This window comes from Lissotriton helveticus, chromosome 3_2 (assembly GCF_964261635.1).
Source record: "Lissotriton helveticus chromosome 3_2, aLisHel1.1, whole genome shotgun sequence".
Lineage (NCBI taxonomy): Eukaryota > Metazoa > Chordata > Amphibia > Caudata > Salamandridae > Lissotriton > Lissotriton helveticus.
Genome location: NC_136062.1, coordinates 183,988,621 through 184,009,216, shown reverse-complemented (window position 1 = coordinate 184,009,216; position 20,596 = coordinate 183,988,621). Strand labels below are relative to the sequence as shown.

Here is a 20,596-nt window from a genome sequence, read left to right as displayed (position 1 = left end):
TTTCCCTTGGTTAGGAAGGATCCCAAAATCATCACGTCTCTCACTGCTTGCTATTTTTCATTTTCACTTTTGTGAGATTACTACATGCATTTTAGCAAGTAAAGAGAGAATTATTTATTGTTTGACAAAAGCACTGCTTGCTATATTTTCATTTTTGTGAGATGGGTATATGTATTTTAGCATGCAAAGATATATATATTTTTTTACTAAATGTATGTGACATCTCTGTAAAAAACGTATTAATACATGACAACGGAGTTCATACAAAAACTCTGGAATAGGCTACTGCACCCACATTCCACTGATAAAACAATTTAACCTTTACATGCTACAAAGCATGTAACCAATTCACAAAAGTGAGCTTTGAAAAATATCAGTCAATGAAAGAGGTGAGGATATGGGGTCCCCCCTAACCTAGGAGGAGGACCAAGCAGGTGCCTTGAACACAAAGAGCATATCATACCCAATGATTGTGGTGGTCCCATCCTCCTAGGACCACCCCAAGCAAAGTTATGGGCATAAATACAATGCCAACCAAAGGCCCAACAATGCATTATGGGCAAGATTCTAGACCAAGATTGGGGCAAGATTCTAGACGGCCGTTTCTACACCAGACTGACTTCCTGATGCATCACACACAGGTATGGGCAGTTAGGTTACTTCGAGCGATCAGGCAGAACACACTCTCACTATGCCCTCTATGTATAGGTAGTGTTAGAGAGGAGTATCATTATGATATATATTTATGTAAATCATGCAAAGTTATAATGGTTGAATTATTCATATTTTTACCATTCTTATGCTAGCAATATTTTATTTCCTTCTGCTAATAATTGCAGCTTATGTTTTTTACACAAGAATCCAATTGATTCAATAAATGTTTGAAATGCTAATTAATATATTTCTTGAGTAACCTTTTTGGGCAGGTCTAAGTAAGGGTAGATCGGTTTCCACAATTTCCTTGGGGGGAATTATAGTGGTCATATTCTGAGGTTGCAGACACCATTCAGTACCCTGTCAGGTTATGGGTCCAGACGGGCCACTGTGAGCTAGGCCGGAATTGGGACAACATACTCTAATTATAAGAGTGGACTCAGTCTCCCTATTTTGACATTTATGGTGTCCAGATGCACAGTCCTACTTAATTAGTAGGAACCGTACAACAAGAGCACTCAAGCCCATTTGTTCGCATGGTGGGCACTAGCGCTAGTTATTTGTTGTGTACTTTCACAAGCTTTACTGGCCCACTAACTGTTTTGTAATTGTTGTGCCATATTGGAAAAGTTTTACTGCACTGTTTTGGAACTGGAGAAGCTCTCACTTATACGTGGATTCTAAACGTTAGATCAAGTGGAAACCAACAAAAATAGGTTAGCTAGGTCCTGCCCATCAAATTTAGTATGAATGCAGGCCTTTATTGGATAACTGAGTAGGCATCAAATTAGGCTGAATGGTTGATATAACAAAGTTTGCAATCCCCCAATGAAGTTATTGTTGCTGCCTGTCACTGTCTATTTGACGGACTCCTGTAAATTTGTCATTTGAGCATTCTTAGTAGAAAGCTGAGCTGACACTGGATAGGCCAAATGAAAAATTGGGTTAAATCTGCCTTCCATTTGTGGATGTATTAGTAATGATATGGACGACTAATGTCTTGGTCCCCCTTTCTTCATAAGACCCTCATATTTGGATTTGATAGTTATAGATAACAATTCTGTTCTCACTTTTTGTTAAGACCATTTGGTTGCAGGTGCACTGCATTTAAGCATGTACTCAAAACGATTCTCTTTAATACATGTTTTCCTCCGTCACTACCGATCTCCATTTAAGGTATCATTTCCAAGACTTGAAATCTTTGTTAAGACTGAGTTCCAAAAAATGCGTAGCCACTCTTGACCTATGAGGTGGTGAACCTTAGGTTACTAGCAGACTCAAGGTTTTCTCCATCAACTGCTTTATGTTCATAATTTGTACTGCAAGTAGGACTCGAGTGACCGAACGGCGCTTCAGATATTTGAACCCATGCTCTTCCTTTCACAGTTGCATTGAATCTGACCCCCCGATGACGAGCAAATGTGCTCAATATGCACTGGGCCGGTGTTCAAATGCTCATTCAGAGCAAATCTGATTAAATTACGCTATATTGAATTAATAAAGGAACTAATGCATATGAATTACTAAAACACCACCAGTTTATAAAACCAACTTTATTGTCAGGAATTTCGCCAGTAAAGTTATTTGCAATAAGTGTCTACAAATATATACAAAAAGGAGATTCTATGCGGTGTCCTGCTTGTAACTATACCTGGTACACTCCCCACTGAAAAAGGCTATGTGGCCGTCTCCTACAACCAGTAATTTTTCAAATCCTCAATTAAATCTGCCCATCCTCCCTTGCCTCCAGTGGCAGATGTCTGAGAATGTTTAACCGAATATACTTCGTCACAGAGGGGTGCGGGCTCGGCAATCAAGATAGGTTGCACTTTTGTATTGATGGGTGATATTAGTTAGGCCTTGGAAAGAGCGTCCAGAAAGCTAATTCAATCTGCATGAGGGTGTTGCCTAGAGACAGCTTGACCTTTGTCCTGGACCATTGGAATTATTTGTTAGCGCACATCACCAGATGACAAACATCCACACTATCAAAGGGGTGCTCTGCTTCACTCACTGTGGATGGAATCGTCTGTCTGTTTCAATCTCACTGCCTCGGGATAGGTGGGTAGGAGTTAGTTATGTTCAGTCCGTCAGGGTCGGAGGAGGCTCCCGGCCCTTGGACTGAGTACTTGCTCGGGCACCATTTTGAGCAGTAGATTTTCGTCTAGAAGACAATCGTAGTGGACGGATCATTGATGCTGTGTAACAACACTCGATGCACAGACACATGGCAGCAGCAGATCGGTGTGTAGGGGGAATGTCAGTGACCACTTCAGTCAGTCCTGAGCTCCATACTGTGGAGAGGACTTGGGGCCAGCTTGAACGGTAAGTGTCTGCCCTTAGCCAGAAGTCAGATGGCCCCAAAGGAACTGCTCTCACACCTCGTGACCAGGGTGTTCCTTTTGGAAGTCTTTATGTGATTCGACCTTACATAATGGCAGTAAAAGATGCGCTGCGTTTGCCTTAGGACTCTAAACAACTCTCACAGAAGGGGCAATGGCACCCGAGCTCTCGCAGTGGGAAATGAATGTGGTGTAGGCCCCTGTCCAGGCTACTGGTGTGCATGACCAGGTAACCTGCAGACACTGTGGAAGTTACAGGCCTGACCTGGCCCGTACCTCTGTAAAACCTCTTGAAGGTGTCCTGGGCCAGGGCCCGGCTCTGAACACAAAAACGTGTGTTATGGCTATACTACAAGAAAACAGTTGGTGACTCCCAGGACGCAACTTGGCTGCTCAAGAGAATTAAGGGAAGAATCAAACTCATGCTAGGACTGTTTATGTTTGAGGATATTAGTATATTGGCTCTTATTTAAATAAGCGTCTTTATGCTATATTTGTGTGTTTTATGTTAAACCAGGTCACACACCTTGAGCTTAGATTTCTTTCTACTGACTGCAGTGGTAAGGAACAAGAACCGTGGTAGAACAAATATCCTCCTTCAGGAGAGAGTACTTAATTCAGTTCTGTGGAAAACAAAACGACCGCATGCCATTGCCACCCATCCCTACCCTCAACCCAGGCTCCCTTAACTGGAAGAATGGAGCTGGAGGCTGAGCGAGAGAATCCGAGGGCAATTATTTGGTTGCTTACGCGCACATTCCCTGTAATGTCCAGAAGATGGCACTGCTCTCACGCTGTAACTGGAGAAAATTATACATAAACATGAAAAGGTTTAGACTCCATATGATTACTGGCAATTTTACAAATCTTAAATGTTAATTTAATATCAAACACCCAATAAAACTGTTAGAACAATAAGTGCATGTAAATGTTCTACCTTGGTCTAATTCCTTAATTTGTAGTCCAGGAATATTTGTGAACAGTAGTCGAAGGCCATTGTTAAGTGTTCTGTCGTTTGTGACTGAATATATTTTTGGATTATTTATCAGACAGAGTCAAATACAGAATACTTTCAAGTTGTTTTGTGCTGGAGCCAAATGCAAATAAAACGCAAGGTAAAATAAAAAACAAATGGAAAACAAATCTGTAGAGGTTGACGATTCCTGTTTACATGCTATTTCTTGTATAAAACCAATGACTGAAATCATATTAACAGCCTCATATTTGTTTTCATTCCGTTTTACAAAGCTAAAACTGACAAACTGTAAATGTGAGAGAGGACATGGACACTTTCTATTATCCCCCACGAGCTGAATAAAAACAAAAACAATTTTCAAACAATTCATTTTGTACATTATATACAGAACAAGGAACTTTAAAACCAAGAGTTGAGAACGAAGGTGAGCCTGGTACAAATAGCATTCAAATCAAGGTGTCTAACATATGTTACAATCAAGTAAAGTGTCCAAACCGAACACACCCCTGCTGCAGCGTCGGACACCCTGGGTGGGCAGGAGGCCTAGGATATTGTGGCCCTAACAGTTTAGCTTGTATGTCAAAGTGGGCAAGTGCTGGATTGGTGTTTCCATCTCAAATTATGGGCGCAACTGGTAATGTGCACTGGGCACATATACATTACGATCAAGGTCCAGAATTCAGAGGCAATTGATCATTCCGTATGGTGAAATTCGAAGTGGGCAAACTAATCAGCAACACCGTTTTGGATTTGCTATGGCCAAGTGTGGAACTGTAGCAGCAGCTTCAAAGCTAGTTTGTAAAGAGATGTTTGCGTGTTTTAACACTGAGATTCTAGCAATGGGTGAACCCCAATCAAGAGCATCAATTGCATTATATAAAAAAAATCTAAACAGATAATTCTCAGGAATTGACAGGAAGCAGCAGGTGGCTCGTTACTTTGATGTGAGTGTACACGGCTGTCACATGCAGATCAGGCTTCTTGTTGAGGATACAGGCGAGAGCCACACAAGATAAAGCAACACTACAGAGGCCAGCAGCAAGCAGCTCGCGACCCTGAATCTTCTTGCCCCAGGGGGCGGTGCTGTTGAGGGCTAGGATGTTTCAGACAACTTAAGCACCCTAAAGATAGTGGGACACCTGCTGTGTGAACGGTCTTTAATTCAGTATAGTTTTAAAAGGGAAATCATTATTTGTGGTGTTTTAGAACCTTCCTCCCCATTAAGTCTCCTCCCAAAATATGGAAGTTCCTAAAGCAGGATGTTCATACATTCGGGCCTTTTCATCAATACATATGGGCAAACTAGACTTTCGCCCTACTCTAACAGTCGTTTTACCGTAGCCAGTAGAAGGTGTGGTTAGCATGTGACGCTACAAACACAAGAGGGTACAGAAGCCAACCCGTATCAAAGTCCAGGTCTACAAAACTAATGCCTTTGTCCAGATCCCACACTCATCTCGGCTTTGTATTCCAATCGGAATGGCCCAAATAAAGTTTCAGGACCTGGCCCTCTATAAGCACCGCCAAGGCAAGGTGCTCATTAAAAAAGTCCCAAACTGGAAATGATGCAGGAAACCCCCCCTACATAAAATCGAGAAAAATGAAAAGCACTCAGTAAAAGGATCAAGTCGGTCTTATGATCTGTATTCTCATTAGCTGAAAAGGCAGCTTAAGAGTGAACACTGCTGCAAGTCTTGAAAAAAACCTGCTCTCAGGCTGATAAAAACATGTTATACTCGCAGTTAAAGTGCTCCATAATAGAGCAGAGAACAATTTTGGTGACACTTTTAAAGGGTTTTACATAAATTTATTTTGGTGACCTTTCACAGAAAATGCCTCCAGGCGGTTAAAAAGTGTTGATGGCTGGGTTAGTAAGAAGTCAGAGTTTGGAAAGCTTTCCGCCACTCCGAGGCCTTAGGCTAGGCATGAATGGACTTTACTACGCAACTCTATTAGTGTCAAAACTGGACCGATTCCAGCTGACCACTGCTGCAGGGTGGAGTGCTAAAAAGAGTGCTTCTGATGAAGAAATGTTCATGCTTCTCCTAAGGAAATTGATGGCATTTTTTTGGACTTTATAGCAGAGAAGCTCTGGGTGAAAAACAAAATTAGCAATAAAGAAACGGTCATGCAAAAAGCTATTTTAAGCTGTCATTGTGAGCCCAGTCTGCTTTTAACATTCGATGTAGGGTGTACACCATACCAAAATGCAATATTCCTGTAGTAAACAGTTACACGTAAAAGAAGAAGCAGAGACACCTGTCAACTTTTCACCTAAACGTCACTAGAATTGCTTAATGACTGCAAATTAGAGGGGCTCCTTCAACTAGGCCAATCAAAGCCAATGAGCGCAATGCTCAATGGCGCCTCCCTGAGGACCACTTTCTTTTCCATGCGGTTTAGTACTACTTTCCTAAAAAGTAATATATCCAAGCTGCTTACTAGTACAAATTAAAATTCAATAAAATTAGGCAAATGGAGCAATATTGTGAAGTAAAATCAGCAGGTTTGCATTTCCCATGTGCTCCTAACTTTATTTTGTTGTATAAAAGAAAGTATTTATTTGCTTCTTTAGCACAAATACCAACTTATCGAAATCCAAAGACCAAAAGCAGTGTGGCTGTAGAGCTTCAGATTAAAAGCAAAGACATACCTTTAGATATAAAGGTAACATTAGAATGTGTAATGTATTTATGGATTTTTTTGTATAATTCTACAGTTGCGTCCGGTTTTATTGTATGGTACGTTTCCGAGTCGACGTGGAAAGGTCCGACAACTTGGCAAACCGCAAAGTCAATCACTAAATGAGGTTGATGTGCTTGCTATTAGTGAGTGGAACACTACTGCATGCGAAGAAGGCCACACGCAACGACTGTCTGCAAAGTATGGCGGAGAGAAGACTTAATTGAAGAGCACAGGGGTACAGTTGGAAAAGAGACAGAAAATGTACCAAGGCAGGATGGTTTGTTAGGAGGGAAGGAACCAGAAACCCAGTTAAATGCACTGAGGTTTACCAGACCAACATGAGATTACATATTGATGCCCGGTTAATTTGATCCTTTATCACTGTCGCTCAGACACAAGTTGAAATGTAAACCTTTAAGTGCTGTATGTGAAGACCTATGGCAGTCTTGTTTTTAAAAGATTATAAGTTCCAGAATGCACGAAGTGGTGTCAAGTCTCATTTTAGAGATTAACACAGACCGACAAGGAAGAACATGATTTCTGGTCACTATGAGCTGCTCTATTCCTCATGAACTAGATGTTAAAACATGAGAATCTCTGAGCAAATGCTACCCTCAACTACCATAGCAGCAGATTCAAATATCCCTGTCGCAAGCGTCACATCTACAGGCCACTTTTCATTAGACAAATACCTGTTGCAAAGTTACATGGATTAGTAACACACTGTACTAATGCTCTCAACTAGGCATATATGAGCAGATTATTTGGTCTTTTATAGTAAGCTTGCACAGAAGAATGCAATATTGGCAAGTAAGCAAGCTCACATACTCATATTTTTGCTCTGAAGGAAACTAGTAATTATGGTCGGGCTGACAAGTAGGGGGTTGAGTCAGAAGAATGTCATGTGATAATCGCAAAACTGAATCCAGAGTTATTCAAACCATCAAAATGTTAACGCTTATATAGGAGGAAGGAGAAAACAGTGGACCAACAAAAAATGTCACTAGTCTAACAGAAATGCCTGTCAATGACTTACATGAAACAATGCGAATTGATAATCCTCATGGGATGTGCATGTTTTGATATAAAAAATCCTTACCTGCCCCATCTTATTCCATCTAAATACACTCCATTTCCATGAAAGAAATATCGGATTGTGTGTAGCAGCAAGACCGAGATGTAATAACTCCCAGACCTAAGCATGATTCCCAAGTTGGGGAAGGAGGTGGATTGAGGACAGCCCTGCCAAATAGGACAGCAAAAGGATTTAGTCAACAAACCCTTAACTTGTCCACCAGAAGTGGTATTCCATTTAACACACTCTGGGAGCGCTCAAGTGTAGAAGTATGGGGCTGAAAAAATATTGGTGAGAAGATCCAGTTCTGTGTTACTCTGAGACCAAAGCATACTATGTTCCTAACAGGAAAGGCCATAAATGGTATCTGGCCATAAAGCTCAAACAAGAGGATCTATCCTACTCGATTCTGTCGTCAGACTACAAGTTGGAAATGTTCCTCTTGAAAGGGATTGCCTTCAGTATACTTTGGTGATCGAGGAACTCCCTGTCAGTTTTTCTGGAAACAGCACTGATTGAAGAAGGTATTGTGGTCATACTGAGGCAACAGGAGCAGTAATCCCATTTACGCTGGTATGCAAAGAGTTCCCTATTATATACACACTTCACACTACTATAACGTGGCACTGCATTTCCTAGAGCAGCCGCTGTCTCATGTAGGATGTCAAAGGGGTGACTAGATAAGTATCACTTTTCCACCCAGAACATGTTCATGGACTCTTAAACACCATTCTTTTATAATGTATGCATGGCTACAAATATATTTATGTACACACACTGTATACACATGCATATATACAGAGATCTACAGATATGTACACATCAGACTCAAATCAAACAGAACCCTGATTATTTTCCTGAGATAAGAACTAGCCCATTTTGACAAAAATGGTACAAAGCACAGCATAAACTAAAAATGTTACTTTGTATATATGTATAAAAAAAATCCCCTGCGGAACCTTGAAGATGTAAGCAAGGGTTTTGGGAGATCGGATGGGAGAGCGAGACAACAGAGCAAGAAAAATATTGTATCCTATTTGAAAGCCCTTAACCAGAAAGTTCAGAGGCAAAAGGAGCTGACACCAATCAAACGTAAACAAAAGGGACACATTCATCCCAAAATACTAGGTCTCTGTAGAAAGCAGTTAGTGATCACTCAAGTACGTCCCCGCAGATGTTCTGATGAGACACTCAGTGATGTGACAACCAAAAGCATTTGTTGGTAAAATCTAATGATCTGGAGCCAAACTGGGGCACAAGGAAAGAAGGATGCATACAAAGATTATCAAAACCCTGAGGAGCACCAGATTCACATTTGAAGGGGTTTGGGGAGCTGAGGGGTAGGAAATAAAGTAACACTAGTTACACCCAAAATCTCCAGTAGTGACACTGAAGAATTTGATAAAATTCCTCTACCCCTTTATTATAGCTGCTAGTAAGCCACAAAAAAAAACATCATGCCCAAAATACATACTTCGACGTCCACACGTACCCTTTGAGGGAAATAGTGCTTTTAAGACTGGTATAATATTCAAAGCGTATTTTGGAGAAAACTTCATAGTGTTCCCTTTAAAATGTAATACCCAAGGCACTCTTCACCACATGGCCGATTTACTGTCTTTGGAATTCCTATGCAGTTGAGATTGGTCCTACCATCTCCTCTGCGACTGGATATGTGCATGTTATACAAACATGTCCCAAGTTAGATGGGCAACATATTGAAATAAGCTGCAGGCCACTCAATCGGAGAATGAGATTTAAAGAACATTGCTTGTTTTCCAAGTGTTAGATTGACTCCAGATTAATCAGAATTAACAAATGTGTTGTAAAGACAGTAGATAGATACAGGAATACATAAAAGGATCCCATCAGTTCCTTGCCCAAACCATAACTGGGTGATGCCCTTCGGTTGCAACAGTGACTTCCTCCATAGAACACAACACATTTAACATTATGAAATTCAAAACAAAGGTTTCTTCTCCATACATTCCTAGCTTCCGGCCAACGAGGCCTACCGAAGGAGGACTGCTTGTAGCATACACAGTTTTTACTTCTTCAGAGTACCAGCTCTCCACCTCCATAAGAATAAGTGTGTAGGAGAGTGAAAGAAGGCGCGGTGAAAGTCAGTTTGTGTCCTAGAGGTTGGGAGAAGTCTTAACAATCTGCCTCCGATAACACAGAAACTTCGGAGCAAAGACAATTAACACCATTCAACTGATGTCTAACTGCAAATGTTAGCTACTCCTCATGTGATCCAGTCACATGCCATGGTGGAGTAGGTCGCGTCTCAGTTTCTGAAAAGAAAAAAAAACTAAATGAATGACATACATGGAGAAAATATCCTTACAATTATCAAACTAGGCTAATCATTCAATTGGAATAAACATTTAAAACTGAGGTTGCCAATAATCTTCACATTTCTAATCAGTACAGTTAACTTAAGGGACAAAAACAGTGCTGCCAGTATAATCCCATTGGTCCATATTCCTTCCCACACTTGAACCCCAAACACTAAGCTCTATTTTCCCTCAACTGCCCACTGTGATGGGTAAGAAAACAAGTTACTTACCTGTAACTTTGGTTCCCCAGTATTGGTAACTTTCATAGATTCCCATGCTTTGTATCATTCCCCGTCGTCGGACTGGGAGTCCCGGTAATAAAAAATATCATAGTAGTAGGTACAAAAGAGAAAGAAAAGGCCTAGGGCTCATTCCCTTTTGTAACATATCAGCCTCTTTTTGTAAAAGAGACCAAACTCTAGGCGACAGCCAATCAGAAGAGCCTCACCCTTAGAACCTTCCTGAAGGAACCTCAGAGCCTCAGATTTTCGTAGCCGTAGTGTGCTAGACACCATAGTTGCTGAAGGCTGAGCTTTCCCCGGGGAGGTGGGTGGGCGCATGGGAATCTATGAAAGTTACCAATACTGGGGAACCAAAGTTACAGGTAAGTAACTTGTTTTCTTGCCCCAGTATTGGAACTTTCATAGATTCCCATGCTTTGTATCAGAATAGCAAGCAGTAAGCATCATAAACACATTTTGTAAAGCAGTATATCATAACATTAGCCAGAAAATTACAAAATGTGTCACCCATGGAAGGTGGGATAGAAAGGAAAGCTCACCCATCACTTGAAGAGGTTTCTCAGGACAGCCTGTCCCACAGCCGCATCATCCTGCTGCAATGACTCTAAGCAATAATGCTTAGTGAACGTGTGCACGCTGCTCCAGGTAGCAGCTCTGCAGATGTCCTTGATATGTACCCCCGCAAAGAGGGCCGTAGAAGAAGCCACTGATCTCGTCGAGTGAGCACGGATCTTGGCCACTAGAGGTTTTCCTGCTAACTTGTGGCAATGCAGAATGGCACTTGAAATCCATCTCGAGATCCCCTGTTTAGACAGAGGGAGACCTTTGTTTGGACCGCCGAAAGCAATGAACAATTGTGAAGATTTTCTAAAGTCTTTGGTGCGGTCCATGTAGAACTTCAGACAGCGTTGCAAATCCAGAGTATGCAATGTCTTTTCTGCTGGAGTGACTGGGTTCGGAAAAAATGTCTTTAGAATGACCGGCTCATTTAGGTGAAAGTCCGTGGGGACCTTGGGAATGAACCTTGGGTTCGTCCTTAAGATGGTAGTGTTCTTTTTGAACTGCAAAAACGGTTCTTGGATAGTTAAGGCTTGCAACTCCCCCACTCGCCTCGCTGATGTGAGGGCCAAGAGTAAAGCTAACTTCCATGATAAGAATTTTAGGTCTGAGCGGTGAATCGGCTCAAAAGGTCCCTTCATTAGTTGAGCCAGGACTAAGTTCAGATGCCATGCTGGAGGAGGAGATCGCACTGGCGGATAGACCCTGAACAGGCCTTTGAGGAATTGTTTGACAATTCTTGCAGACCACAACGAAGGACCAGAATCAGATCTTCTGAATCTCGAAATCGCCGCTAAATGAACCTTGATAGTAGAATGGGACAGATTAGACTTAGCTAGCGAGAGTAGGTAAGGTAGGAGCTGATGAGGTTTTGACGTGAAAGGATTAATCTTTTCCTTCTTGCACCAGATACAGAACCTTTTCCACTTTAGTCTGTATGTTTTGTTTGTGGACGGAGCCCTTGCCTGAGAGAGGATGTCTTTGACCTCATTGGAAAGAGGAACATTCATGTATTCTCGCTGGTCAGGAGCCATGCAGTCAGGTGCAACGATCTCGGGTCTGGATGCCAAACTTGTCCTTCGGACATTGCAAGGAGATCCGGAACGTCCTGCAGCTTTATCGGAGGTACTAGCGATAGCAGATGGAGCTCGGTGTACCAGAATTGTCTTGGCCATGCCGGGGCTATAAGGATGAGCTTGCATGGTTCCGTCCTCATCTTCCTGAGGAGACGAGGAAGCAGGGGAATCGGTGGAAATGCATAGAGAAACCTCCCCGTCCAGGCTATCGACAGGGCATTGCCCAATGAGCCTTGGTGATGGAACCTGCTGGCGTAGGCTAGGCACTTTTTGTTGGCCGGCGTGGCAAAAAGGTCCACCTCTGGTGTGCCCCATTTTTGAAAGAGTAGATCTATCACTTGTTGTTTCAGCTCCCACTCGTGACTGACTGAGGCGAGCCTGCTCAGCCTGTCTGCGCCCTCGTTGAGCACTCCTGGTAAGTGCTCTGCCTTTAGAGAAATTCCGTGAAGAATAGTCCATTCCAGAATCTGTTGAGCCTCTCGCGACAAGGGGAGTGACCTCGTCCCTCCTTCCTTGTTCACATAATGCATAGCCGTGGTGTTGTCCGTCCTGACTAGCACCTGTGAACCCTGGAGACGCGGAAGAAAGGCTTGAAGGGCTAGCCTGATCGCTCTCAGCTCCAACAGGTTGATGTGTAGCTTTTGGTCGCTTGGAGACCAATGGCCGCTGACTTGCAGGTCCTGCATCACTGCTCCCCATCCCTCCAATGACGCATCCGTCGTCAGTATGTGAGGTGATGGAACGCTTGCGAAGGATAGACCTTGGCATAAGTTCTGTGGATTCGACCACCAAAGCACTGCCTCCTTCATCTCTCGAGTGACCACTACTTTGTCGTCGAACGATCCCTGCACTTGCTGCCACTGGAGGTCCAGTTGCTCCTGCAGGGGGCGCATCCGTAGCCTGCAGTGCGGGATCAGGGGTATACAAGATGACATCACCCCCAACAGCGACTTGTAGCTGCGAACAGAAAGACACTTTTTTCTTTGAAGGCTTCCTGCTAATCTTTGCAGTTTCTGTACCCTTTCTCGAGTAGGAAATGCCTTTGAGAGCCACGAATCCAACAGCGCTCCCAAGAACCGTGCTGTCCGTGACGGCAGCAGCGTGGATTTCTCCATGTTCAAGGTGAGACCCAGATTTTGGAACAGAGGGGTGCAAGCCTGCACCGCGTCCTGCGCTAATGCTCTGGTCGGGGCCTTTAGTAACCAATCGTCCAGGTAAGGGAAGACCTGGAAGTGGTGTTTGCGCAGAAATGCTGCTACAGGTGCCAGCACCTTCGTAAAAATCCTTGGAGCAGAGCGAAGGCCGAACGGCAAGACTCTGAACTGAAAATGGCTCTTGGCTACTGTGAAGCGTAGGAACCTTCTGTGCGCTGGGTGAATCGGGATATGGAAGTACGCATCCTCCAGATCGAGTGTGGCCATATAATCCCCCGGGTTGACCATTTTCAAAACGTCCTGTAGGGATACCATCCTGAAGGATAAGGAGATGAGATAGGCATTTAGCTCCCTGAGGTCCAGGATGGGACGCCACTTCTCCTGCGTTTTCCTCACCAGGAAGAACCTGGAATAGAAACCGTGGCCCTGTTGATTGGAGGGGACCGGCTCTATCGCTCCTTTGCGGAGCATTTGTTGTACTTCTCGTCGCAGGAGATGCAGATGTTTGGAAGGGATGGCTGATGGGGGTCTGGGTGAAGGGACTTCCGTAAACTCCAAAGTATGTCCCCGTCTGATGATATTGAGCACCCAACGGTCCGATGTAATTTGGGACCAGTTCAGAAGGAATTTTGACACCCTGCCTCCAACTGATGATCTCTCGGAGGAGGGAGCAGTAGGCAGAGCCAGCAGGCCGCTATTGGCGTTTGGACGAGTCTCGTCCACGGGCAGTTTGCTTGCCTTTGTTGTAAGACCGTGAATAACCAGAGGACTGGCCCTGTCTTTGTTGGTATGACTGGCGATTCGGCTGGTACCCAGAGGTGTTGGAAGAATAGCGCTGTTGTTGGTATGCGCCTCTATAGGTGCCACCTCTGCCTCTTGTGCCCCTAAAAGGAGTTTTGCGGTACTGGAGTGTTCCCAGCGATCTAGCTGTTTCCGTGTCCTTCTTGATGTCTTGCAGCGTTTCGTCGATCAATTTGCCGAAGAGTGCCTCGCCATCAAAAGGTAGATCAAGAACCTTGGTTTGGATTTCTGGCCGAAACGAAGTCGCTTTTAGCCACCCTTGGCGTCTTAGTACTGCTGCTCCTGCCAAAGCCCTAAAGGACGTTGTGGCAATGTCCATGGCACAATCTATTATCTCCATGGAGACCGCTTCACCTTCTTGCAAGGTTTTCTTGGCTTCCAGCCCGCTTTCCGGTGGAAGCTGATCCAAGTAGGGAGCTATATCGCACCATAACTGGCGATCATATCGCCCCAATATTGCCAAAGCATTGGCGGCGCGAACCAGAAGGCTAGCAATGGATGAAAATCTCTTGCCTGTGTTATCCATCCGTCGTCCATCCTTGTCAGGAGGTGCTGTCAAGGGAGCAGAAGGGTTCCGTGACTTCCTTTGCGCCGCTTGGGAGATGACAGAGTCCGGTTTGGGATGACCTGTCAGGGCAGCCGGTGCATCATCCGGCGCTTTATACTTTTTATCAAGGCGCGGTAGCACAGGGACCACCGTCGCTGGGTTTTTCATGGATTTCAAACCCTCCTTCCATAGATGTTCCACAATCGGAATGGACCTCGTAGTCTTGCGGAGAGTGTCTTTAAAATCATACAAGAAACAGTCTGTGGTTTCCGCAGGCAATACCAACTTAAATCGGCCGGCTGCACGTTCCATCAGTTGGTGAAAACTGCCAATGTCAACAGGAGGAGAGTCACCTAGGTCCTGGTGGGGCGATGCTGGATCCGGGATGATGTAGTCATTGTATTCATCCCCTTCCTGATCCGAGTCCTGATTATCACCGGATGACGCATCCGTATCATTATCATGATCCTCATCCGGATCCTCCGCTGTTCCAGACGCAGTCTGGGGCACTGGCCGCTGTGGTCGAGGAGGAGTCTGCACTGGGTGTGCCTGAGGGACACTTGAAGAGTGGTCCTTCACTGGTGTTGACGGAGTAGACCTCCTCGGCGCTGGACGCTCGGCCTTGGACTTATAGTCTTGCAACATCTTGTGCAGGTCATGCAGGAAGGACGTCGGTACTGAAACCATGACTGGTGATTCACAGTCCCTTAAGTGGTCTGTTTGTGGGGAGTCACCTCCACCTTGTTCATATGCCCCCTCTGAGTCCGTGTCTTGACTTTTAATGAGAAGCTGAGATGGGCTATTTGCATACTCAAAGCTATCCTGACCGTCTCCCTCAGAGTAGTCCTGGTCTAGCAACGTCGTTGGGGGTAATGAGGTCACCCTCCTTGGGGACGTCATTTCAGGCGTGATCCTTGTGAGAGAGATTGTTACCCTCCTCTCTGCAGCCAGTATCGTTGGTTGGGCCGTCGACGCTGGTGAAATCCTCGTCGACGAGATAGGAATAGTAGATGTCGTCGTCGACGCCACCGACGACGAGCCCGCCGTCGATGTAGAAATTGTTGTCGTCGTCGAAGCACTCGTCGACGACATGACCGTCGTCGAAATCGTCGACGTCGTCGTCGTCGTCGGTAATGCCGTCGTCGACACTGTCGTCGACATACTTCCCGTCGACGCCGCCGTCGTCTAGGTCTTCTTAACCGACGACGAAGCCTTCGTCGTCGACGTTCCCGTCGACGAGCCCGTCGACGGGACCAATTGGATCTTGGTTTTCATTTTTGTCGTCGACGGAGCCACCGTCGACGAAGTCTTCGTCGTAGAGGACTTGGAACTCCTCTCTGAAGAGTGTGAAGAGGGTCTTTTGAAGGCTGGGTCTGTCTTCTCACCCTTAGGAGGCGAAACCAGTTCTGCCTTGCCCGACCCACTGCGGTGGGGGGAACCTCCTGAACCCCGGCCATCAGACTCCCTGGGGGTCTTCTTTGAAGCCTTAGAGGGGCGCCCAACAGAGGAAGATGGGGAACCTCTACCCCTTTTCACTGACCTTTTAGAGGAAGCACAAGACGCAGATTCCTCCTCATCACTGGAAACTCCATGTTTCCTTTCCTTCTGCTTCTGCAACCATGTAAGTAGCCTTCCAGCACGATCTCTCAAGGTCTTGGTGGAGAGAGTGCGACAAATCTTACATTCCTCTGCCCTGTGATCTGGATACAGGCAGTAGATGCACTCCTTGTGTTTGTCTTCCACAAACAGCCTTTTCTTCCCACAGGTGGAACAGGGCTTGAAAAGGGCTTTTTTCTTCTCAACCTCAGACATTTTGAAGAAGAAGAGTGTCCTGAAGAAAAACTGAAGAAAATCCTGAAGAAATATCTGTAGAAATGGGTTTAAAAGAGTAGAAATAGAGCAGAGCTCAATGGAGACTCCCTAGCACAACGTGCGGTAGAAAATCTGAGGCTCTGAGGTTCCTTCAGGAAGGTTCTAAGGGTGAGGCTCTTCTGATTGGCTGTCGCCTAGAGTTTGGTCTCTTTTACAAAAAGAGGCTGATATGTTACAAAAGGGAATGAGGCCTAGGCCTTTTCTTTCTCTTTTGTACCTACTACTATGATATTTTTTATTACCGAGACTCCCAGTCCGACGACGGGGAATGATACAAAGCATGGGAATCTATGAAAGTTCCAATACTGGGGCAATCAGTGAATATCTCCTACCACCTTAAAGTGTACTTTTGTTTTTTCTCAAATGAACCTCAGCTAGCAGTATTCAAATTGCTAGCACCTTTCATTTTGAAAAATATGTTCTTTGTATTAGAACAGTGAACCCTTCAAAACCATACTTGGATTATCCCAGAGGTTCTTTAAATAACTGATTCTCGCAATGATGTTCCTTTTTGGTCAGTTACTCAATGCTTTCATCCACTTACCTATGTACCGTTTTGCGGCATGTATGTAGTGCTTATTACCCTTTGTGTCGCACTGAAGCACTTGCCTACATGGGTAGCAAGCTATGCTACGTAGGATGAGTGTTGTTGTTTGAAGGCTATTGTCTATGTTTTGTGGTCCTGTGTAGGAAGTGTTTCCATGTTTTGTCTGATGACTACAGATGTGCAGTTATTAGTTCTGGGATGGAGCGCTTAGCAGTGTATTGGGATACGGTGTGAGAAACAAATGTGCAGGTTATGGTTTTCAGTAAGCGGTCAGTTCAGAGCAGTGCTGAGGGTCCCTTTATTGTATTTCTTCTAAATCACAGTCTACTTAGCTGGCTACTGCATATGTTTGCCCAACCTGAAATTCAGTTTACAATTTACTGTGAGATTACTGAACGATTATACCAGGCTTAATAATATTAATCTATATTACATGAGGTGTGTGTCTACAGGGCGACTCGCTTGTTCCCAACCCGGGTTATGAAATAGCTTACAGACGTTCGGGTAAGAGGACCCAGAACTTCATTCTGAGAGTTTTTTTCTACTGAATTCCTCCCCTCATGTGTGCATGTGTGTAGTGCATTATAGTGTTTCACCTTTAACAATTGATTCTGTTACTTGTAAAATTACACATGATGTTATATTTTGACCATATTTGGTCATGCGTGAATTGGTAGATTACCGTCTACAGTAATTACATACTGAATTCTCTTTATTTTGCAGAGTAATATCTCCTTTAATCATTCATCTTGGTGACAAGTAAGGTCACTGCGTGGTATTATAACAAATCTTTAACTGTCCTATGATCATATTGACCTAGTAAATGAGCACAGTGACTCAGAACAGGTATCTCTCAGTCCTGACAAAGGCCGTTGATTCCTAGTGGCAGTGAATGACTGGCCGAAATATGTAGACAGCATCTATGGAGGGATGAGAGTGCGATAATGCCCTAAGACAATCCATTTTAGAGTTTAACCCTGCCTGTGGAACCCACTAATAAAAAATATTTTGCTCCAACCCTGATGACCAACACAGGATGTGTAGAAGCAGCCCTAAAATAAAGCATGCCACTAATTAGTTGGTTTGGGCACTTTTATATCCCAAATGGGTCTCCTGAGAAGGTAACAGTTGGGAATGGCCCTTTTTGCAGGGTTATCCCCAAACTATTCGCTTTTCCCTCCTATTTTTTCCTGACTTGTTTGTGTTGGTTTTAGGACGCTGGGCACTTTACCACTGCTAATCAGTGCTAAAGTGCATATGCTCTCTGTCTAAGTTGAGTGATGGATTGGTGTTTCTATGACTGAATACTTGTTAGTCCCTTGTAAAGTGCACTGAGTGTGTTAGGGCTTGTAAATCAAATGCTACTAGTGGGCCTGCAGCACTGATTGTGCCACCCACGTGAGTAGTCCTAAAAAGGTAACTCAGATCTGCCATTGCAGAGTCTGCGTACAGTTTGTAACTGTCATGTCGACTTGGCCTGTGTACACACTGGCCAGTCCCTAACCTTCCCTTTTCTTACATGTCAGGCACCCTTAAGGTAGGCCCAAAGTACCCCTGAGGGCATGGCGCAGTGTATGTGAAAGGGGTGCCGCTCGAGGCTTTGGATCCTGAGGAGCTGTTTGTTTCTTGACTCCGGGGGTTCTCTTTTGAAACGCGACGAGGGGCAGAGAAGTACTGCTGCATACGGGACTGCGAGGGCCAGGCTGCTTTGCAGCGAGTGACCGGCCGCACCTGGCTCCTCTTCCTGCCCCGCCTCTCACCACTACATAGCGCCTCGCGGCCCCCGCTCCGCGGGAGCCGCTCGAGGCTTTGGATCCTGAGGAGCTGTTTGTTTCTTGACTCCGGGGGTTCTCTTTTGAAACGCGACGAGGGGCAGAGAACTACTGCTGCATACGGGACTGCGAGGGCCAGGCTGCTTTGAGGCGAGTGACCGGCCGCACCTGGCTCCTCTTCCCGCCCCGCCTCTCACCATCTCCACCTCCTATTTTAGCCCCACCCATCCACGCGCACGCGGGACGCACGCGGGACGCACGCGGGTGAAGCCCGGGCCAAGGGCGGGCCCATTTTAGCCCGTTCGAGCCCAGGAGAGACCGGACCGGGCCACCCATCTGAGCCCTATTAAGCGGGATAAACTACTTGGATTAAGCTGTCCTGTTGGTCTGCCTGTAATTCAGGAATCCTCTACTATGGCCACGAGGGAGACCCGGAGCAAAGCAACGGCGGTGTCTGCCATGACTAAAGGTACTTTGGATAATATTTTGGTTAAAACTAATTGTACAGCAAGTAACGCTATGACTACCTTGGAAGCACAGTCAATTACTGACACTGAAATTACAGGCCTCTCTACATCACTAACTTTAATTACTCCCTCCCAGGAATCACTGGAGGCCACCCATCTATCGCTACTGGACAGCATAGACCAAACCATTGAGTCTGTCCTTTTACAGCTCAGGTCTTCTTCACACTCCCAGCTTGACTCCCATCTTTCCGCCACTGGCACTACCTTGAATCTATCACCCAAACTAGTTTCACCTACACGAATCTGGCCTGAATTGAATCCAAGACATGCAAGGGGCACTAGAGAAGGAGCAGTTCCGAAACGGAAAATATTCAGACAATCTAAGGGGGTGAAAAGGGCAAGAATGGACAAAGCTCCTAACAATTTAGTAGTAACTCCAGACTCAATGGAACGATCCCCTCATTTAACTGCTAATGTTTCTATGTCCCCACTATGTCACACACAAGTGTCGCTACCAGGGACAGGGGTCCCATTTGTCTTTGGTGAAAACTCAAGGGCAGAAGGGGACCATTCTATATTACCTATTACTAATGTAATGGAGAGACTTTTAGAACCCCTGAATAGGAGACTTGATTGTATTGATAACCGGTTATTAGCAATTGAGACAATTATGGGGGATATGAAGGATAAATTAAAAGCCCAGGGGACTAGTTCCCGTGCATTGGATCCCCCCGCAAATCCAGTGGCCGCTCTAGCAATAGGCCCTCCTACCGCACCCATATTAATAACTGCTCCACCAGCCCATCCCCCCTCCTGTCCTATTCCTTCTACCTCTGTACCTATCCCACTCCCAAGACAAACCCCCCCAGTACCACAAGTGCGGAAATCCAAATTGCCACCACTAATCACCTCCCCAAGGCGAGGAAGTTCACAGAGTAACGCAAATGTCCCAAGCGTACAAAATGTTCCGCCCCCGATTAGATCACATACAGTCAACCTCCCGCCAGAAGCTGCTGCTTACACTGCAATTCTGGCTGGAGTTCCAGAACTTACCACTAACACGACGGAACCATTTGACTCCCTTAGAAATAAGGTGATTAGTTGGCTGAATATCCACAGACCATTGCCACCAAATCTGAGGGGGGAAATCTTAATGGTCAGGCGGGTTTCATGGGTGGGGCATGCCAGAAAAGAGATTAAGGGGGATTGCATCTTGGTTACTTTTAAGAGCTCCCAGATCGTCCAACATATCACCAGTTGGCTAGGGGGCTCGGGAATTACTAGTATCCAACTGCTACCGCTTTCCTTTTTTTACCCGCCAAGAATTAACAACAATGGGCATTTGGGGGGTGATGAAGGTTGGACTAGGGTGGGTTTTTCCATTGATGGGACAAGGTATAGGCCCCCCAAGACATCAATTCCCAAATAAATTACATGCACCCCAATAGGTACACTTGTCTTGAGGAGGTAGACTGACTGAATCAAGACC

General features: G+C 45.0%; 1 protein-coding gene across 11 annotated transcripts in view; it reads right to left on the bottom strand.

Annotated features, from left to right (window-relative positions):
• Positions 1–2,191: 2,191 nt before the first annotated feature.
• The window catches only part of ZNF609 (zinc finger protein 609), a 932,673-nt gene continuing 914,268 nt past the window's right edge, over positions 2,192–20,596 (bottom strand). For all 11 annotated transcript variants that reach the window (XM_078685001.1, XM_078685012.1, XM_078685009.1 and 8 more), the window contains one exon: positions 2,192–10,026. The gene's annotated coding sequence lies outside the window, so the exon portion shown is untranslated. The remainder of the gene's footprint in view (positions 10,027–20,596) is intronic.